Consider the following 19245-nt stretch of genomic DNA (forward strand, 5'->3'; position numbering starts at 1 on the left):
GGGCAGCTGACTTGGCTTCAGGACTTGGAAATGGCATTTCTCACCTCCTCCACACTGGTCTTTTCAGTTGCTTGCCAAGTTTAAGGGGAAAAAAAATCCCTGAATTCTGGTTAGAAGTGTTTCAAACGTTACATAAAGAGGCGCTTGGCTGGTTAACTGGCTAACTTCTGCCTGAGTTTCATCTCAGGAAGCGTTTAAGCGAGCTCCCTAGGACAGCCCTGCTAGTGAGTACTGTGATTTAAAGCCCCTCTGCACACTCAGGCCTCGGCGGGCCTGCTTTACAGCCTCGTTATGCTGCCTAAGAACCACCAGTATATAAAAATCACAAACACATTGTGTTTGCTGAAATATTCTGGTCTACGTTTGAAAAGGAGCAATAAATTCCAATTTGAAAAATAAAGTTCTCTGAAGAAGATAGTTATTTTCCTGTGTTTTAGGTTCCGCACTTTGGCCTCAAGTGAAGCTCAGAGTCACGTTGGCACGTGGGAAAGCCAGCTCGCCCACGTGGTGTGACACTTCTGATCCTAATACGATAACTGTTTTCATTTGTCTGTGAAATTAGGAAATGCCGTGCCACTTTCTAATGTTATCGCTAGCTCATTTTTTTTTTTTTTGGCTTCGTATTTATGATCGTGTAGACGGAGAGAACAAATTCCACTCTCCGCTAACCATCTAGAGACCACGTTGAGATTTTAAGCTATGAAAGTAGCTTTCAGTTTAGCCTGGTACTTGCAATTTGCAGGAAGAGTTGTGTGCCCTGTTCTGGTGAATTCAGGGGGTGCCACGATGGTGGGTCTCGGTGCTTTGTGGTTGGGAACACAGTTCCACGCCCGGCCTCAGAGCACAAGTGGAAAAGTTCTGTCTATGAAGAGGGTGGTCCCCTTGGAGGATGCCGCGTGGCTGCCTCAAGTCGCAGGGTAAGCTCACCAGGTGCTGGGGTGAACCGCGCTGCGTCGGGGGGATTCTCTCCGGCTGCTGGCGCTTCGTGTCTGGGGCAGAGCCTGCTCCCGGGTGACGATGTGCCGGGATGCTTTAGCTGTGGCGGACCCCGTGCTTTCTGATACTCCTGAGTGTGGGGCAGGGGGCTGCCGTGTTTACACTCGGGGCACCTGTCTCTCGGGGACCTGCCCAGCGACGCCCCCATTGCTGCTCTGGGGCCACACCCTCCCGAGGGGCCGACTTCACCAGAGACTGTGAGGCTGGGGTGCGGCTGGTCCTCAGCCCCTCCTGCCCCTCCCCTCCCTCCCTCCCTCCCCCTCCCCTCCCCCTCCCCTCCCCCTCCCCTCCCCTCCCCCTCCCCTCCCCTCCCCTCCCCCTCCTCTCCCCTCCCCCTCCTCTCCCCTCCCCCTGCCCCGTTCACCCTCCCAGTCGGGAGTTCATTCCCTCTAACTCGTTTTCTTGCTCTTTCGTTTAAAGCATGATTTGTTTTCTTAAGAATTCCTTCGATAATGCTTGCAGCCTTGCAGCTAAAGCATCAGTCAGTGACTGCCGTGTGGAAAACTAGCGAAGGTAATTAAAGACACACGAGTTTGTATTCTTTCCTTATAAAGACCAAATTACCCAGGCCCCTCTCTTTAGATTCCCTGCATTTTCCTGCGGAGCTGAATGTTACACTGCAGCTCTGCAGGGCCTTCCGGTGAGTCGGGCCTGGGCCGGGGCCTGGGCGGGTGGATGGACCCCTGGGCACCCGCGTCCTGTCAGTTCAGATAAACTGCTAGGTCCTGGTCCCAGATCCCGCATCTTCAAAGCCCAGTGTCGGGTTACATTTTATAAGTAGAAAGTCAGATTCAAAGACTCACAGAAGATAACCCAGTCTTAACTCAGACACTTAAAGACGTGCTTTTGATATTTATATGCTTTATTTTCACAGGCGCTCTCTGTAGGTCAGGGATTTAAGCCCGGGAGCGTTCCCGCCTGAGCCAGCCTGGATTCTAGCTGGGATCAGGGGCTCGGCCTTGCCACCCTCAGGGGCTCTGGGTCGGCCTGGGGACGCTGGGACTCGGAGCCCGTCCCCTCGCAGGAGCCGCTGCAGGGCCTGCGGGGTGAGCTCGCCTGAGCAGAGGCGCCTGAGGCGTCTTTACAGAAGCCCCATTTCAGCCCAGCCCCCGGCTGGCCCTTCCACCGGGGAAAGGGACTCTTCTGTGGCCGAAGGGTCTCCCAGGGCAGACTTCGTTCCTTCACTTGGACGGATTCGGACTCCAGCCCAGCCCCTCCTGTTGGATCCTTGAGCGTCGTAATGGGATTGGATTGTGTGGTCCGTCCTCTTCCAGAGAATCATGAGGCATTTCCCAGAACACTTGCTAAGACGAGCTGCCCCCTTAGCACTGCCGTGGGCTAAGGACAGAACTGGGGGGGCCGGGCACCCCGCCAAGCCCCTCCTCCCGTGGGCCCAGCGGCTCTGATGCCCAGGGAGCCCGCCCGGCCCTCTCCTCCCCCAGCCCCCGCCCTCATTAGGGAAATGCCGTGTTTTCTTTGCATTCCACGCCCCCCCCCTCCAACCCCCGTCCATTTGAGCATTTTGGAAATCTGTCGGGGACTGTGGCAGATGGGGCTGAGGGCTGCGAGGGGAAGAAGAAGTAAAGGGAGTTAGGAAGTGTCAAGGAACCCATTGTCTGCTCTCCACCTGTTGTTACTCTGCTCCCAATCAACCTGCTAGCCAGGCTGGAGCCTGCGGCCATCTGGAAGCTCTGCTCTGTTTATAAACTTGGCACACGGAGCTGCACTCCCGGGCCTGACCTCCCACACGGATCTGGAAACAATTAGAGCAAGATGACAGGCAGGCGGGAACGGCCCAGGGAGGGAGGGCGGCCGGGAGGCCTGGGTCCCGGCGGGAGCCGGGCGGGGCTGGGGAGAGGGGTGCCGGGGTGTGCGGAGCCAGGGTGGGGGAGGGAGCCCGGGGCGGGGGGTGGAGCTGGGAACCCGCCCGTGGTTGTTTGCAGCCCCCCTGGCCCCCAGCCCGCCCCTCACTGGGAGCTCGGAACCAGCCCGTCGTGGACGCAGAGCATCAGGCCTTTCTGCTCCTCGTGAGAAAAACGTTGCACAGTCTCGGGTCATTTTTTAATTTCAGAAACACGTTCTTGAAAAGCACTTTTTAACCACAGGAAGTTTAAGCAGTGTGCAATTTTGCCGCGGAAAAACTAAGAGATGATCCAAGTGCAGGGGGGCCGTTCTTTAACGGGGCAACCCTGGCAGGCCCCCTGTTGGGAGCTTCGTGTCCGGGAGCCGATTCAGGCCGGAGTCTGGGCCTCACGAGATGAATGAGTCTCTTCCTCTTCGCTCAGGAAACACTTTTTTTCTCTCTCTTTCCCCGGCAGTGTGAAATGCGATTCCCCGCTCTGAGTGGATGCTCTCTTCGCTCTCAGCTGGGTCTCCAACTCCTGAAACATTAATCTGTGGGAGCTGCTGGCAAACCAGTCACTGGCACAATTAACAAGCTCCTGGTTGGCCACACGGCCTTGAGGAGGGGAGGTCCCGGCTGGGGGGCTCTGCACCAGGAGAGGCGCCTCTGCCCTGGCCTCGGGGCCTGCTTCTGCAGCACAGAATCGCCTGGTCTCCCTGGAGCGTGGGCCCTGAGGGCATTCGCTAAGATCTCTGAAAATCGATCCGTCCTCCAGGCAGTGTCAGCCCACACCCAGGCCCCCTCTCCTCTCCACGTGCGGACCTTCCCCACCCAGCCTGGTCCCCGTGCGGACCTTCCCCGCCCAGCCTGGTCCCCGACATCCACTCTCCCTGCGCTGTCTTCTTTGCATAAGCGTGTTCTTTCGCACGCCCTGCTTCTGAACCGCTGTAGGACATGCCCTGTCCCACGACGTGAAAAGACCATCCCGTGAGGCCCTGAGCAGAGTGCCCTGCTGCCCAAGGGCTGCACCCCCGGGGAGGCTCCAGAAGGCCCTGGAGACGGCCGATCTCATAAGCCAATTTTGGACTCTGAGTCTTGCTGCAAGTGGATTCATTTGAACTATAATATAAAATACTGTGTTTATTTAACCCCTGTAAGCCGATCTCCTTGGTCTTTGTGAACTGGCTGGGCAGCTAAGGACCCACATTCCTTCCACAGTTAATAAAACTCCGTATTTTTCTCTGTATTCATAAATTTAATCACACTCAGACCCACTTAATCTATGTTAGTTTTTGAAACTTTACCTAGATTAAAAAACACAGCGCTGCCCTCACCCCAACATGCTACATAATCGTCATCTTTAGCGTAAAGGACGTAAATTGGAAATTTTGCCAGTTTTTTCCTCCAGAAATCATCCCGTATCTTTGCAATTTTCTGACCTGGGGGTCGTAGAGATGTAAACTGACCTGGTTACAATTCTTCCCAAGAAATACATTTACACTTTAAGTGCCTATATTTGTTCAACTTTATTAGAACAAAACAAAACACCCACCCCAGCCAAAAAAAACAAAACAAAACCAACCAACCAACCAACCAAACAAACAAAAACACCCAAGCCAGATCTAACTAACTTCATGCAGGACCCTTTGTAAATTCTTCGCGATGCTCGCGTGTACTTGGGGAGAAACATCTTCTCAGAGACTGGAGGAGGTGGGCTGCCCATGGCCACCGCGATGCTTCTTTCTGCTTCCTCTGCCCTCTCAGGGTGGATTCTGAAAACTAATGACATTTCTGTAAATCGTTTTGCTCTTTTTGATAGAAATAAATGCGGCTTCTCAGCATGAGAGCCTGGTCACCCAGCCAGCAGCCGACACCCCCTGCACTGCAGCCTTTCCTTGTCCGGAATCTTCTCCAAACAACAGTTATTTAAATGGTGCCTTAAAACCATCTTCCTGGCTTGTAATTAGGAACACCAAGCGCCCTCTTCGTTAAAATGTTTATTTTCATTTCGAAGCGTGGTCGTCTGTCCTTCCCGTCTGAGTCCTTTGGGAGTCCGAGTCATTCCCGCTGCAGGGACGCATCTGCCAGCCGCCCTCCTGGATACATCTTCTTGCACTACTTGCCTTCACCCTGATCTCAGTTCTGAGAGAGCCGTCTTTTTTCCTGCCAAAATGGAAAACAAACAAACAAAATGAAACCCGGACATATATTCTAGAGAGTTATTTTTTTCGATTTGATTGTTTCTTGAAATTTATAATACATTCTTACGATAACACTTTCCTTGAATGTTTGGTCCAAGGAAGCCTTTAAGAAAGAGAGAGTTTTTGCAGCTTTCTCCTCTGGAATTAGCTGGTTTTCAAGTATTTGCTGGATCTGCAGAGGGAAGTGGCTCTGAAGCGACCTCTCTTCCCCAGACGCGCAGGTGAGCAGTGGGGACTAAACTTCTAAAGCTGCGACCAAGCTTCTGTCTAGAACCTGGACCACGTTCTGGGCCTGTCGCATTTTTCCAGAGACGTTGTAGGGAGAAAGGTGGGTCCCGTCCCCTGTATGTCCCGCGTGGTCTCTAGGGGCTGTTTAGCCTTGAGATCATTTGACGGAGGATGATTTTAAGGCACATGTTCCGTAAGTCGTGCGTTCGTTTCTCGGCTGGGGTGTGAAGCGGTGACCGGGCCCCTGCCCGGATGGACTGGACGTGGCCTGGGTCATCGCCGCGCCGGCCGTGCAGCCCCCTTAGACTTTCCTGTGATGCTGATGAAGACGTCCGAGGGCTCATGTAAGGGTGGTCGGGGCCCGGCCGGCACCAAGCGCCAGGGACACCCCAGACGAGAGGGGGGCGCCGGTGGTTACAGCAGGTGCAGCAGAGCCGTGTGAAGATGCTGACACAATGACTAGTGTGTCTCCTTGTCTGCCCTTCTGGAGGGTCCACGTCACGTCTGTGTGTCTGCACCGCCTGTCGTGGTCCCAGCACATGACCTGGGGAACCGCAGGCATTTACTGGGTATATATATATGCTCCAGGGACGAATGAATGGACGGTCAGGTAATAGAAACTGGGGAGTATCTTACAGCAAAAGCAGCAGGGGAAGGCTGGGTGTCCTGGAGGGACCGTGCGTTCAAATAATAACCCCCTGCCCCAACAAAGGAGCTGAAACACAGTCAGGGATGCTACTTTCTTTGGAAGCAGAGTCAGGCCCACTGCTCGTCGTGGGGTTGCACCAGGAGTTTTGTAACCGGGACGAGTTTCCCACATGTATTGTCATGTCTCCAAGCCTTACAACCTTAGAAGACACTGCTTTGGATTCTGCAGGAAAAGAGCAGACCCTGAACGAGAAGACGTCTTGTTTTTGACAGTCAAATCCAAATCTTATTTGGCAACTTAATTTGCTGAAAGCCCAGCTTTGTGGAGCGCATGGTGGGGGGGTGGTTCCCTTAAGTTCTAACTTTCGCAGCGCAGCAAGGGTGGACGGCTCGGAGCTCAGGGAGTTGCCCGCAATGAGGACGGTCAGGGGGCGGCAGCTCCCAGGAAAGGAGGGACCTTGCCCGGGGGTGAGGTAGCCTGGAGGCCGCGGGCTGGGTTTTTCTCGGAGCCCAGGGCCTCCCTCGGGTCGGCGGCTTTGGACATCCCCCCACGAGCAGACGCCTGCGCAGCACATCCACGGGGACACGGTGCTGCCCCCGGCCTGGCTGAGTCTTGTTGGAGGAGGTGGGGAGGGAAGGTGGGCAAGACCAGAAGGACTGACCCCCCCGCCCCGAAGCCCCAGTCATCCAGCTGGGAATGTTTTGAACAGCCCTGGTGGAGACTGGTGTCAGCGGTCCCGGACAGTACCGTCTGCACTTCCCTGCTCACTGCTCCGGCCTTGGCACCTTCTCACCCAGAGGGTGGGTCTCTCAGGGCAGGCACGGGCCAGCACGTAGGCGGGCTGCTCAGAGAACAAAGGCCACGTCCAAGCTCCTGGCGAAACGCTGGACGCATCTCTGTGGGAACCAGCGAGGCCCCGACCGGCCCAGCGACTCCCCTGGTCTGGTGCCCTCCTCGGGGCTGCGGGCAGGTTCCCAGCATCCTTGTGCATTTCCAGTCTGTTCTCCCTACCCCTCCTTTATCAGGCCAGTCATGGCGTAGATTATGTGTGTTTGAACTTCTGGAGTCGGGTGGGCGTCTGCTCAGAGCCCGCCTCTCTCACGAGCCACAGTCCCTCTGGGAGAAACGGCTCCAGTCCCCTGCCCTCCCCGAGAAGGTGGCTGCATCGTTTGCCACGTGACTCCAGTTTTCCCACTGTGTCCCCACTCTCTGCGTCTGGGCTGTCCAGTGACTTGCTTTGGGCTAATAGAATGCGTGCAATGTCCCAGTTCCAGGCCCAGCCCTCAGGGGTCTTGCGTGCATCCGCTCTCTGTCTTGGGACCCTGCCTTTGCCGTGAGGAAAAGGCCAGGCTGACCCACCGGAGCACAGGAGGCTACGTGGAGCTGAGCCGAGCCTGCCCGGCCCAGGGGACCCTCAACTGACCGGCAGTGACAACAGATCGTGAGCCCAAATTGAATCAGCTGAGCTCTGCCCATGTCAGCAGTGTTCCAGCCACTCTGTACACCCGTGACAAATGTGACTTGCTGCCTTTTGAAAGCACCACGTTTTGGGGTGGCTCGTCAGGCAGCGATAGCTGACCGGTACAGTCAATAAGCATCTTTTGCGGCTAAATCAGAAGGATCCTTCTTTCGGTCCTTGTAGCAGAGACTGTTACATGTGCCCTTTTCATCACGACGGTACAGCAGGCTGTTCTCTCACCTCCTGGGCCACGTGACTGGTCCTAGCTCGTGGGATGCAGGCAGGAGGAGTGTGGGCTCGCCCATGCTTTCGGCCCCTGGGCTGGATGGAGAGGACACACGCATCCGAGTGGCCACACGGAGGGCGGCTGTTCCTCGGGTGCGTCTGTGCAGGCTGGGTGTGAACAGGACGCTGACTCGGGCTGTGTCAAGTCACTGAGCCCCGGGGTCTGCTGAGCGGCTGGAGCCGCCCCCCTCCCCGGCCTTGACCTCCTGGAACCTTGGGAGGCTCCCTCCTCCTTGGTCACCCCCCCCCCCCGCCCCCTTGTTTCCGGGCCCGTGCGCTGCAGTTTCCCCCTGCGCACGTGTCGGTGCTTCTCCATCACTCTCAAGGAGATAAGGTCCAGAGGCCTTCCCATGCCTTCCTGGACCATTTCCTGACTGCCCGCCTGACCCTCTGGCCACCACAGCCCTCACATTCCGTGCGTTTACAGAAACGCTCTCCTTCACTCTGACGGGTTCCGTTTGCGGTTCTCTCTGCTTGAAATACTCTTTCCACTTTTGCTACCGCTTTGGGTTGGGTCTGTCACCCATTTCAAGAGCCCTGGCCCCGAGGTCTGGTGAAGAGCCGCCCGCAGGCTCCTGTGTCTGCCCCCATCAGAGGACTTCCTGCTGTCACGGCCCCGATCTTTCACCAGCCGACCCCGGGCTCTAGCTGGGTCAGCCCGTGTGCTCGCCATGCGTCCAAGTGCACACACGGGCGCTGGTCCCACGGCCACTCGGATCACCTTCAGGGAGGGAGTGCCTCAGTGAGTGAGCCTTGTAAGAGCGCAGAGCAAGAGTGCATGACGTCCAGAATCAGACTCACCTTCAGTACCTGTAATCAGTGAGGAAGGCGACCAGAAGGGTGACCTTGCTTGACCCTCCTTGGAGATTCTCTGCACTTGGTCCCTCTGACGATTACTAGGCTATTGACGGTTATAGGTAGGGAACAGCCCTCTTTCCAATGGTGTTTCCTTCTATTATCATTAGTGATGAAAATTGGATTTATTTCACATATTACAGTGCAGGATTTGATGTTGTTTTTATGTGAACATAACTGCTCTGTAAAACCTCAAGCATTTTTCTCTGCTAGAATTGGCAGATGAGAGGTTATATAAACTTGTGGCCAGTGGAGAGGTTCCCAAAACATTGCTGTTGAAGCAGAGGGAACAGAGGGCAGGAACGTGGGTGTCCGAATTCCTTCTGCAGATGGAGTAGGCCCGCTTGTGTCTGGTCTTTATTACAGGGCTGCTCTCCACCCGCAGGATAGCTCAGGAAGGTCAGGCGTTCTGCCCAAGGTCACACAGCAACTTGGGCCTGACTCTGTGTCTGAGAGCAGGTGTGGTTGTCTTAGCCAGGACTGCCGGAACCCCATCTCTTGCACACCCTGTGCTCCTGGACGTGGGGACGGACCCCTGCTCACTCACCCTGATCAGCCTGGTGGTGATCAGAGGGTCCAGAGGGTCTGGAGGGACAGCGTTGGCTCCCGTCCCATGGGGGGACCGTCCCGACATCTGCCTCCCTTTGTGAGCCTGTCCTGCTTGTGTGCTGCCGCCCTGATTTCTGACCCCACGGGGAGTGTCTGGGCACAGGGAATGGGGGTGGGGGCGTCCTGCCGTCTCTCATGACAACGAGAGCAGCGGGGGCCGGTCGAGGGCTTCCCGCACTCCCAGCGCGTCACCCGAACGGCCTCGTCTAATCCCTGGGGGCACCACCAGGCAGGGGCAGGAGGTACGGGGGTTCCAGGAACCTCCCAGAGCCCCTGCCCTCCCGCTCCCATCCGGGTACCTGTCTGGGGGGCGGTGCCAGCGTTGACCCCCAGGCGGGTCCTGTGCGTGGAGCCCAGCCCCTTCCGCCCACCCCCCGCCCCGACGCCGCTTACTTCAGCTCCTCTGGAGACCACGTCTCACACCCTGTGGGGGGCGGGCGTGTCGGCTGGGAGACACGGCAGGAGGCGGCACCGATCACACGTGGAGTAAGGGACACGTCCTCGTGACCACAGACACGTGTGCTGGCGTCCAGTCACCGGCTTTTACACCTAAGTTCCTCACCACGTGCCTCTGCGTTAACTTGGCCGTGTCGCTCACAGGCAGCGGAGGGTGAGCAGGAAGGGCCGCCCCCGGACCACATCCATCCCGCACGGGGAGGGCATGACCCCGCCTCCATGCTTCCACTCTCGCAGGCGACCCCACGCCCCACGCGTCCTGTGCAGAGTCAGCTCAGACCCTGCAGGGTTTTCCTTGTTTTTCAGCCACAGAGCATGAGGCGGAGGCCAGGAGATGCCTGTCGGCCCGCGGGGTTTGGGGGAGCCCTGGCTGCTGTTTGCAGAGGGGGAGGAGGCCGGGCCGGCCCTCGGGCTGCCCGCAGGCCCCGTCAGCCAGCGGCCTGGGCCCCGTCTGCCCGGCCGCCCGGCCGCCCTGTGTGTGTGGCCGCGGCGTGTGAGCTACTGGGGCCGTGGTCCCGCCAGCACCTGGGCACCGGTCGTGCCCCTCGGGCCCGGCTGCCAGGCAGCGCTGCTCCCGGATGGGCCCGGCTCCTCCCTGGGGATGGGCCTGACCCGAGGTCTCTCATCACTCGGCAGGACAGCCTAGTGGCTACTGACACGGGCTCAGGGCCCCCGGTGACCTCGAGGAGCAGTGCTTTCCAAGGCTGGGCTTAGTCTGAGCATCCACGCTGGCTCTTGGTCACGGTGGGGTCCGCGGAGAGAGCAGGGGTCATGGCTACGAGGAGCCCAGACACGCAGGGCCTGACTCAGCCCCCGAGAGGCTGCTGCGAGGGTCCAGGAGGGCACAGCGGCGTTGTGCACGGGGGCTGTTGCTGGAGAGGGCGAGGCGCCTGACCATGGATGCTTCTGGAAGATGTAGCCAGCAGACTTTGCTGATGGAGTCGCCATGGAGGATGAGATGGGAGAAACCAGGGTGACCGGGGGGAGGCTGGGGGATGGGCCGTTTCCAGCAGGCTGCGTCAGGGCCCCAGTGAGAGCTTAGTAGGAATGGGGTGCGTGGATCTGGGGTTTGGGGAGTGGTGGGGCTGGAGGCACCACTTTCACCGTGAAATAGTTTTAAGGACGTGTAGACGGACTGGTAAGTGTGCGTCCTGCCTTTGCTCAGGCATCCCCAACCAATCAGCAATTCAGCTGACGTCAACTGTCCAGTCATCGAGCATCTACTACGTGCAGTAATATTCCAGTAGCCCCAAAACTACCGTGGAATGAAGTTACATACGAGTAACTTATAACGTAACTCTTCTGTTCATAAAGATAGCTTTATTTGAAACCCAGAAGTATCTTAGCGGTCTCAGTGAGGTGGGAAGTTTTCTCATCACGTAGGTGTAGACACACACACGCGCACAGGACAGCCCGCCGCCGAGGTCTTCCCAGCAGCCGGGAGGTCGGGCGTGAGCGGGACGACCAGCCACCCGCACGGGGACACAGCGAGGGCCTGGGGTCGGGAGCGCTGCCTCGGGCCCGGCCTGGCCCTTCCCCCTGCACTCGGACGCTGTTTACTGATAAAAATTAATAGGCGATTTTCACCAAAACAGAGAGGCCGGCCGGCCCCATAGGAAGCTGCACCATCACGTGGGCGTGAATTCTGGGTCACATATTTTTCCCCAGAGAATATGTTTTTAAACTTTTTATTTTGGGATAATTAAAGAGTCACGTGCAGTTGTGAGATAAAAGGCAGAAAACCCGTTCACCTTTTACCCCGCCTCCCCAGGGTAACACCCCGGGAGACTATGGACCCACACCTCCACGTCACAACCTAAATACTGAGTTTGTGCAGCTACTGGCGTACCCATCACCAGGGGTTGTTTATCTCTTTGTTTATCCCATCACCGGGATCCCTGAGCTTCCCTTTGGGGTCACCGCCACCCCTACCCCTGGCAACGACCATCTCTTTTCCGTCTCTGTATGTTATACAACGTGTATGGGACGTGTCCTCACTGGGCGTAATTCCGTGCGGCCCGTCCTCCTTTTAGTCTGAGCGCCTTCCGCAGTCTGGATGGAGCGCCTTTTCTGCAACCACTCATCTGCTGAAGGACACCTGAGTTTGCTCTTGTTTTGGGCTATTACAAAGCAAGCGTCTGTAAACATTCATCTACCAGTTTTTGTGTGAACATAAGTTTTCTAGGATTAAGAAAAGAAATCCTTTAAAATTCCTGAATAAATGGTCGACGGGGCCCCCAGGGCACTGCGGGGAGGAGGGTCTACCTGGAGAGCCGCCCTCACGGGATCGGCCCCCGTGGGCGTGTGGCTCTCATTCTCCTCCTCCCGCTCCCTCCCGGGTGTCACCTGCAGACACTTAGCCTGCGCTCCCAGGGCCCACATGGAGAGTCGGTGGCCGTCGGCGGTCAAAGAGGATTTTATTTCCGACTGCTCTGAGCTGGCACTGTCTTCAGAATGCCCTCAGTGTACCAGAATCAAGTTATCACCTGAGGAAATAGTTCCTATCTGTCCTGTGGCTCAAAAGTTTGAAATGTATCAACTTGAAATAGTAAAACGTTGGGGACGTGGCCTTTTGGGTTCTGCTATATTTGTAACAGAAGAGTCGTATTATTTTATTATTATGTTATTTTATAGTCACACCTGAGGCAAAGCATCCTTCTCTTCCCTGACAATGGCGTTCAGACGAGATGGTCCTCACTGCTGCTCAGACCACGAGGTGAGTGTCAGCGTCATTCTCATTTCACAGGTGACATGGAGTCGCTTTCTGAGTCACAGGGCTGGAGCAGGTGGAGGTGAGCCGGACCTGGGCGGCTTAGGGAGAGTCCAGGGAAGCCTTCCGTCCATATGATGCCAGCCGGGACTTGCCTTCTGGATCCAGTTGTGGGGTCCGCTGTGTAGGCGCTGCCGGGTGGCTGGTGTTTACCCGGCATCAGGATCGGCGCCCCCTCCTGCTTGAGGACCAGGGTCATCTCTCAGTAGCCGTCCTGAAAGCACAGCTACTTAAATATATACTGATACACAGAGCTCTTTGTCTGCTGAAAGGATATGAAAGTCAAAATACTTTTCCTGGAGCCGTTTGGTGGGTCAGCGCGGAGCACACGGTGTCCCAGGACACGGTTCAGAGCCGCTTCCTCTCCCCTCTCGCCCCCGTGCTGACCGCACACTTTCCTTCTCACTCACAGGAGGTGCTTCCTGCACGACCCGCCGCCGCCCGCGGCATCCCCACTGCGTCCGCCTCCCGAGAGGGTTCCCAGGCCCCCCTCAGGGGACTGCTTTTTCAGGGCATGCTTCCCTGTTACTCTGCTGTGCTGAGAGGATGGCGAGGTCAGCCCTGGAGGGTGGGGCTCTGCTCTTCGGCTGCCCCACGGCCTCACTTCCATGGACACTTTGCGTTTTTCCTCGTCTGTCTGGGGCAGGTACCTCTGCCCTGACCCGCATTACGATGGGCAGCTTTTGGCAGCCACAGGCCAGTGCTTGCGAGGGACCCTCCCGTCCGCAAGCCCAGACATGGGCAGCGGGGACCATCCTCCCCTCGCCTCGTGGTCCGAGGGGGTCTGGTGGCTGCGGGACACACCCGTGTGGCCTTTCCACGCTGCCCTTCACGCTGGCCACTCTCACCCCTGACTTCTGCGCAGAGGTGAGTAAACGGTCTGTTAGTGTCTGTCGGTAGACATTAGCTACTTTCCACCCTGAGACGTGGCCTCAGGAGAATAAATACCCTTTATTTCCAAATCGTAAGAGAGTGGGTCCCTCCTGCGTGGGAGGAAGCTAGGACCCCGTCCTGGAGGACCAGGCGGCAGCTAAACCCCCAGGCTCCTCTTCACACGGTTTCTTGGAGGCTCTTTTATCCCCGACTGTCCCGGGGGTGTCAGTGCTGAGCCTGGACACGGCTTTAACACGGAGAACATTAAAAAAAAAGTTCTTGGCCAGATTAGTTTCCCAAATCCCTCTTTCCATGATTGAGAATAGTTTTGCTTTAACAAGCATTCTTTGCTCACGGCTCTGCTTCTCATCTGGCCCAGCCTCCCATGAAGTCATAACGTTGTGATAGGGCAGCGGTTACCAAGATGGAAATGATTATGGTATCGCAGGGGCGGCAAGCATGCCCGACACGGCCGAGGCCACTGCGCCCTCAGCCGCGTCTCTCCCGTCTTCCCAGCCTGTCTTTGTCCGGAGCAGCTCTGGAGAGTTGCACCGCCTCCCTTGATTCGATTCTTGCAGTTTGACGGTTGTGGCCTCAAAAGTTTGGACGAGGGTTTCTGGACCAGCTGTTATCTGTCGTCTCTGGGGATTCTGGGCTCCCTCTGGGAACGGGATGAGACAAGCCTTTCTGGGACACCTTTCAAGTAGGGAAACTGGAGCACATGCTCTGAGGGAAGCCAGCTGCAGGAAATCTGGCAGAGGTGACCGTGCGCTTTGCTGAGAACAGGAACGGGGCCTGGCCGTGTACTTGGATGAGTTGGAAAGGAAGGGCAACCAGGAAGAACGGACGAGGGCTTTTCTGTATTTAAGACTAACCTTGGGAGAGAGGCCGCAGGGGAAGAAGAATATGGCCACCAAACATTCAAGTAATTAAACTTTTTAGGCGATAGTTTAGCTCAACAAATTTAACCTATTGGACAATAGTCCTTAAAAGAAAACAAAAGTTGAGGTTTTCGCAATGAAGTAACAAGCAATGTAAGACGTTGCCGCTCTTACTGTTCTAACCCGATCTGTTCCCACGCGGTGGACACCATCACCCTGGCGACCGAAAACCAAAGCAGGCTGCTCTTCTCCTGGCCCCTGGGGTCTCCTTGCTCGGAGCCCCTCCAGTGGGTCTCCCTCCCGCCTCCTGGGCGAGGGGGCTGGGAGCCCACTGCTGCCTGTGCTTAGCCAGCGAGGCTGGCTGTCCCAGCCACCTGCTAGAGCCACAGGGCCACTTCCACACAAGGCGATTGCCCTGTACACACCCCGCAGCTGTCTGAGACTTTCACAGAAATATCCAACTCGTTACCTACCGACTTCAGTTGGATGAGAGGGGGTTTGGGACCACTGTGGACACACATTTGCTTCTCAGGTGTCCACTGAAGAGAACGCACAACCTGCAAGTTTGAGCTGTGTTTTATTCGGGGACCTTCCTGAGGACATAAGCCTGGGAAGCAGCCTCTCAGTAGGTCGGAGGGACCGCCCCAAAGAGGTCAGGGAGAAACCAGGATGTAGAGGAGTCTTTGGTGAAAGAAATCTAGTCAAACAGCAAAAGATTTCTGCTCATCACTGAAAACAGACATCCCCAGTTAATGATTTTAGTGCTTTTCTAGGTATGGGAAGGTGCAAGAGTCTGGGCTCATTGGAATGATTCTTGAGATGTGCATCTTCACTTTCTAGGGCCAGTATCCGGGGCACAGAATGCTTCCTGTTTTTCTCCATCCTGGATTCCCCTCGGGAATTCATGCACCTTTGGGGACCTGACGGCAAGCAACACGTGGTGTTTACCGGAAGGGCAGGCGACAGTCTTTGTCCGCACAGGTAAAGGGACATCAACAAGACTGTAGGACAGGAGTTTTGGGGGCGTCAGGCCTGGTTCGGGATGTTTGATGACTGTCCCCATGGAAAGTTCTTTAAACCATACCATGAAGGCGCGTGGGGAGAGTTACACTCATTTCACCTCACATAAGAATGAGTTTGGAGAAAATAACAGCCCTGGCGTGAGAAAACTGAAACATTGTTCAAGGACGTGGCAGATCTGTTTTCTGCATTTTCCTGTTGGCATATTTTGGTTCACATAGGCGAGGGGTTAGGACTCTACCCTGTTGCCTGTGGGCTTGCGTTTACTGAGTCCACTGCCTCGGCACTGGGGGGCCTCGTGGGGTGCAGGAGGTCAGGGTCTGGGGGTTGTGAGTTACGAACCTTACTTCATGCTCACGGATCATTTGTAGCCTCCGTAGAGAAGACTCACCTTGTCCACACGAGTGGACATAACTGTGGCTCCACATTGAACTTGGGCGGGAGAAGCCGACCAGGAAACCAGCCCTCAGCGTGGCTCCCAAGCCCGGCTACGTTTGGGAACTGCTGATGGGGGGCAGGCTGTCTCCGTCCTGCAGCTGCTGGGGCACGTGTGCTGAGGAAGCCTGACCGCTGCTGTGGTTTATGTGCTTGGTGTCTTCCTGAATATCCGTCTGCCATGAACAAGTGGATTTGACTTCCACTTTGCAAAGACACTCCTTGTGTCAAAAATCATTGTTGTTTCCTGTAAGGTGCCCCCGAGGGTCAAACTGAATTTCTCCTGGGAGGGGGAGAGTTTGAACCATCCGACTATTTTCTGCCTGGTGGTCCTGAAGCCTTCAAGGACAGGGTTGCTGTGACGGCCAGCCTGTCCTTCCCAAGGCGTGTTGACGCCCCGATGGGTGGTGGCCAGAGGTTGTGGAAAAGCCCCAAATGGCAGAAATGCAGTTGGGGGTTCCATCACGGTGGTGGGAGTGATTTCATAGCCGGTGGCCGGCCTTTCCTTGCTCAGCCCTTCCCGTAGCCGTGGGGACACCTGGCGGGAACACGACACGGGCCACGGTTGAGGCTAGGCTCTTCCTGAGTGAACAGAGACGGAGAGTGCATTTCGCCTGGAATTCAGCCTCAAGTGGTGGGCTGGGCTGGCGGGCCAGCCCGTCTCGGGGGCAGAGGTCCGGGCGTCGGCAGCGTCTGCCGGGCGGCCTAGGGGCTGGACCTGCTGTCCCTGCCCGTGTGGAGTCCCCAAGGCTGCACTTTGTGCCTTCGGGGCATTTTTCCTCTCCCTCAGAGTAACGTGTGGCCACCCTGCGCCGCCCCATTGGCCCCTGGGCCGAGCCGCCTCTGCGCCCGTGGGGGCCGGGCACCCGGAGGAGCCCTGCGGATGAACCTGGCTTCTCCGAGGACCCCAGGCTGCCGGCTGGCTGGATGCAGAGCCCGAGGTGAGTGTCGCTCCCTGGGGCTGGACACGCAGTTCAGTGTCCGGAGACAGAAAGCGCAAAGTGACCTGTTCTTACGCCGCAGATAGTCTGCAGCTCAGGCTGGGGTTTTAGTGCTTTTAATGCCTCACCATTTTACACCATTCAATGTCCACCTTCCCAGTGAGAAGCCACGGCCTGTATTCAGCCATTTCTTCCCGTGGTCACGGGTGGGGTGACCAGTTGACCGAGGACGGATGTGGTTAGAAGGGCTCGTCTACCACGTGGCTTCTCGAGAAAGGCCGTGCGTCGCTCACCTCCATGGGAGCGTTGGGACCCCAGACGGTAGGAGCGCAGGTCCTCCAGCTCTCGTGCGTCCGCGGTGGTTGTGGAAGGCGCGCTGTGAATCTCAGCCGCGCGCACGCTCTCTGGCCCTGCTCCAGGCCCGCTTTTCTTCCTTCCCTCCCCGTCCACACAGGCAAGTGCACAGATATGCAGTGGAGGTCGCCCCCCGGCAATGACCTCGGGCCTCATTTTAGTAAATCCCTGGCCTGGGAGGGTGCCGGTGCCTCACGTGGGTCCGTCTCCTGCCCGTCGCTCGACCGAACCTGCTCAGGACAGTGTCCCACACGGGCTGTCTTTCCAGTTCTTTTTTCTTCCTAAAAATATATTTCAAGCATGTCATCCTTTAAATCTAAGAGGAGTAGCAGTTGCATGTTTTCACAGTGTGCACGCCTTAGTTCATGCTCCAGCTGTGGACGATCGGGAAAGAGCACCATGTCCTGCAGGCCTGCCTGTGCCTTTGTCACCCCCTCCACCCACGGCTGCTGTCCTGAAGTCACTGCTGCGCGGGTGTCCGCTTCCCGCAGCACCAGGTCCGCACCTGCCTCTCGGCGTCAGTCACCCTGGGAGGGGTGTGCCTTGCTTCCTCTCTTCCCAGAGGTGAGTTAAACGCCCGGGACCCGCTCACCAGGACGTTAAAGACCATCCTTCGGGGGTCATTGGCCCATCACCCGCCCACTACCACCTGTTCTGGTTGTCTTTCCTAGAAAGCAGCCAGGGGTGGGCAGCTGGCCGTGGCCCCGTGAGCGAGTGGGTGTCCACGCTGGGCTCCCGGCTGCCGGCCCGGTCACCCTCCTGCAGCCCCCCCCCAGAGCCCCGTGTCCCCGGCCGGCGCCCACCTCTGTGCCTCCGCTGCGTCAGATCTGACAGGGTCTCGGTCAGGGTCAGGGCCTCAGGGCTGACCCGAGGGCTCCTGAGCGCGTTCGTACGAGAGTCCGGACCACAAGCTGGCGCGCGTGCCGGCTGAGGAGGTGCGACGTGATGCTGGGAACCATCGGCGCCTCCGCGTCGTTCCTGCTCGGCACCTGCCACCTGTCCTAAAAGGCCGCATACACGCCCCGACTGCGTTCACTGTCGGTCCCACTGGAAGTTCAGTCCCACCGGGGAGAGGTTTTGTCTCTTTGGCCACGGTGCCCAACAGCATAAACCACGGCAGGCGCCCGGGACGGTTCTGGACAGAACAGAGCCTGCCACACGGTACCAGGACCGGGGGGAAGGACCAGGCGACTCTGAACAGGGTCCAGGCAGAGGCCGGAGGGCGGTTTTCTCAGGCGAGGGCAGCGCCTGGACGTCGTAGGTTGTGTGTTGAGACTTCTGGGGATGGGCGGGGCCTGGGGGGCTTTTCAGAGTCAGTTCTGGGGGGACGTTGGCAACACCTTCAGCGTTAGTTGGAGAAACAGAATCTGGACCAAAGCCCCCCAGGAATTCACGACTGAGAGGAGCCAGGGGTTCAGGTGCAGCGAGATCCCAGGAGAAAGATGTCGCTGTCCATTCAAACCTGCATCGCGCCTGTGGCGGGCACGGAGGTCGCGTGGCTTAGACAGGGCACCGCCCACCCCAGGTGCTTATGGCCGACGTGGGAAAAATAGGTCAGTTACAGCCAATGACTGAGAGGCAGCTTGAGAAGAAGGCCTCATAATTCCGGTAAAACCCTGGACCCTCCTCCCAGAAGATGCACCTGTGAATGCGGATTTGCAGGCTGTACGGGATTTCAGGGCCTCGGCCACACCCTGAAGGGTGTCCGGGCACCTCGGGGCCGTGACAACCCAGCTTAGTTCACGCTCCAAAGGCGCGGAGCGGCCCTGGGTCTCAGAGGCTCCTCGGGGCAGAGGGGAGGCCTGGTTGGAAGAGCTCGTCACGCCCAGACGACCGGCCAGGAGCCGCCCTGGGGGTGGAGACCGCGGGGCGTCCGGGGGAAATGGCCTCGGTGGCAGGGGTTCCACCGCCCACGAAGGACGCCTCGGCGGAGGGCAGTCTGCTGGGCCCACCTGGTTCTGGGGGCTGCTCGCCCGCGGTCTCCCCTTCCAGGCTCCCTGGAGACCCCAGGGCAGCATCTCAGACCCGGCTCTCCCTCGCTGCCTCTGCTCACCCTGCGTTCCCTCGCTGCCTCTGCTCACCCTGCGTTCCCGGCCTGGCTCACGTGCCCACTACGTGGAGGGGCCCATCCAGGCATCACCTAGAAGCCCCCGTTCGTCCCCGGCCGTCCTCAGAGCCCGCCCACAGTCCGCCTGTCCTCTTGGCATGTCCACCGGGACACCTGAAGGGAATTTCAGAGGTGGTTCCCCCCTGGCATTCCCATTTCAGGAAATGAGACCACCACCCACTCAGTCCACTCGAGCAGAGACAATAGGGCAGCCGTGAGCCCTTCCGTCCCCACCCTGCACACCCAGCCGCTGACCGACCCGTTTCCTCTCCCTGCCGGTCCC

General features: G+C 57.6%; 1 long non-coding RNA gene across 1 annotated transcript in view; it reads left to right on the top strand.

Moving 5' to 3' along the window:
- Positions 1-17277, top strand: part of LOC309647037 — a 218778-nt gene extending 201501 nt beyond the window's left edge. The window contains exons 4-5 of the long non-coding RNA XR_014255743.1: positions 12216-12297; positions 14946-17277. This is a non-coding gene — a long non-coding RNA (uncharacterized lncRNA). The remainder of the gene's footprint in view (positions 1-12215; positions 12298-14945) is intronic.
- The last annotated feature ends 1968 nt before the right edge of the window (positions 17278-19245 follow it).

The sequence above is a fragment of the Balaenoptera physalus genome (assembly GCF_965194825.1).
Source record: "Balaenoptera physalus genome assembly, chromosome: 17".
NCBI classification, from domain to species: Eukaryota; Metazoa; Chordata; class Mammalia; order Artiodactyla; family Balaenopteridae; genus Balaenoptera; species Balaenoptera physalus.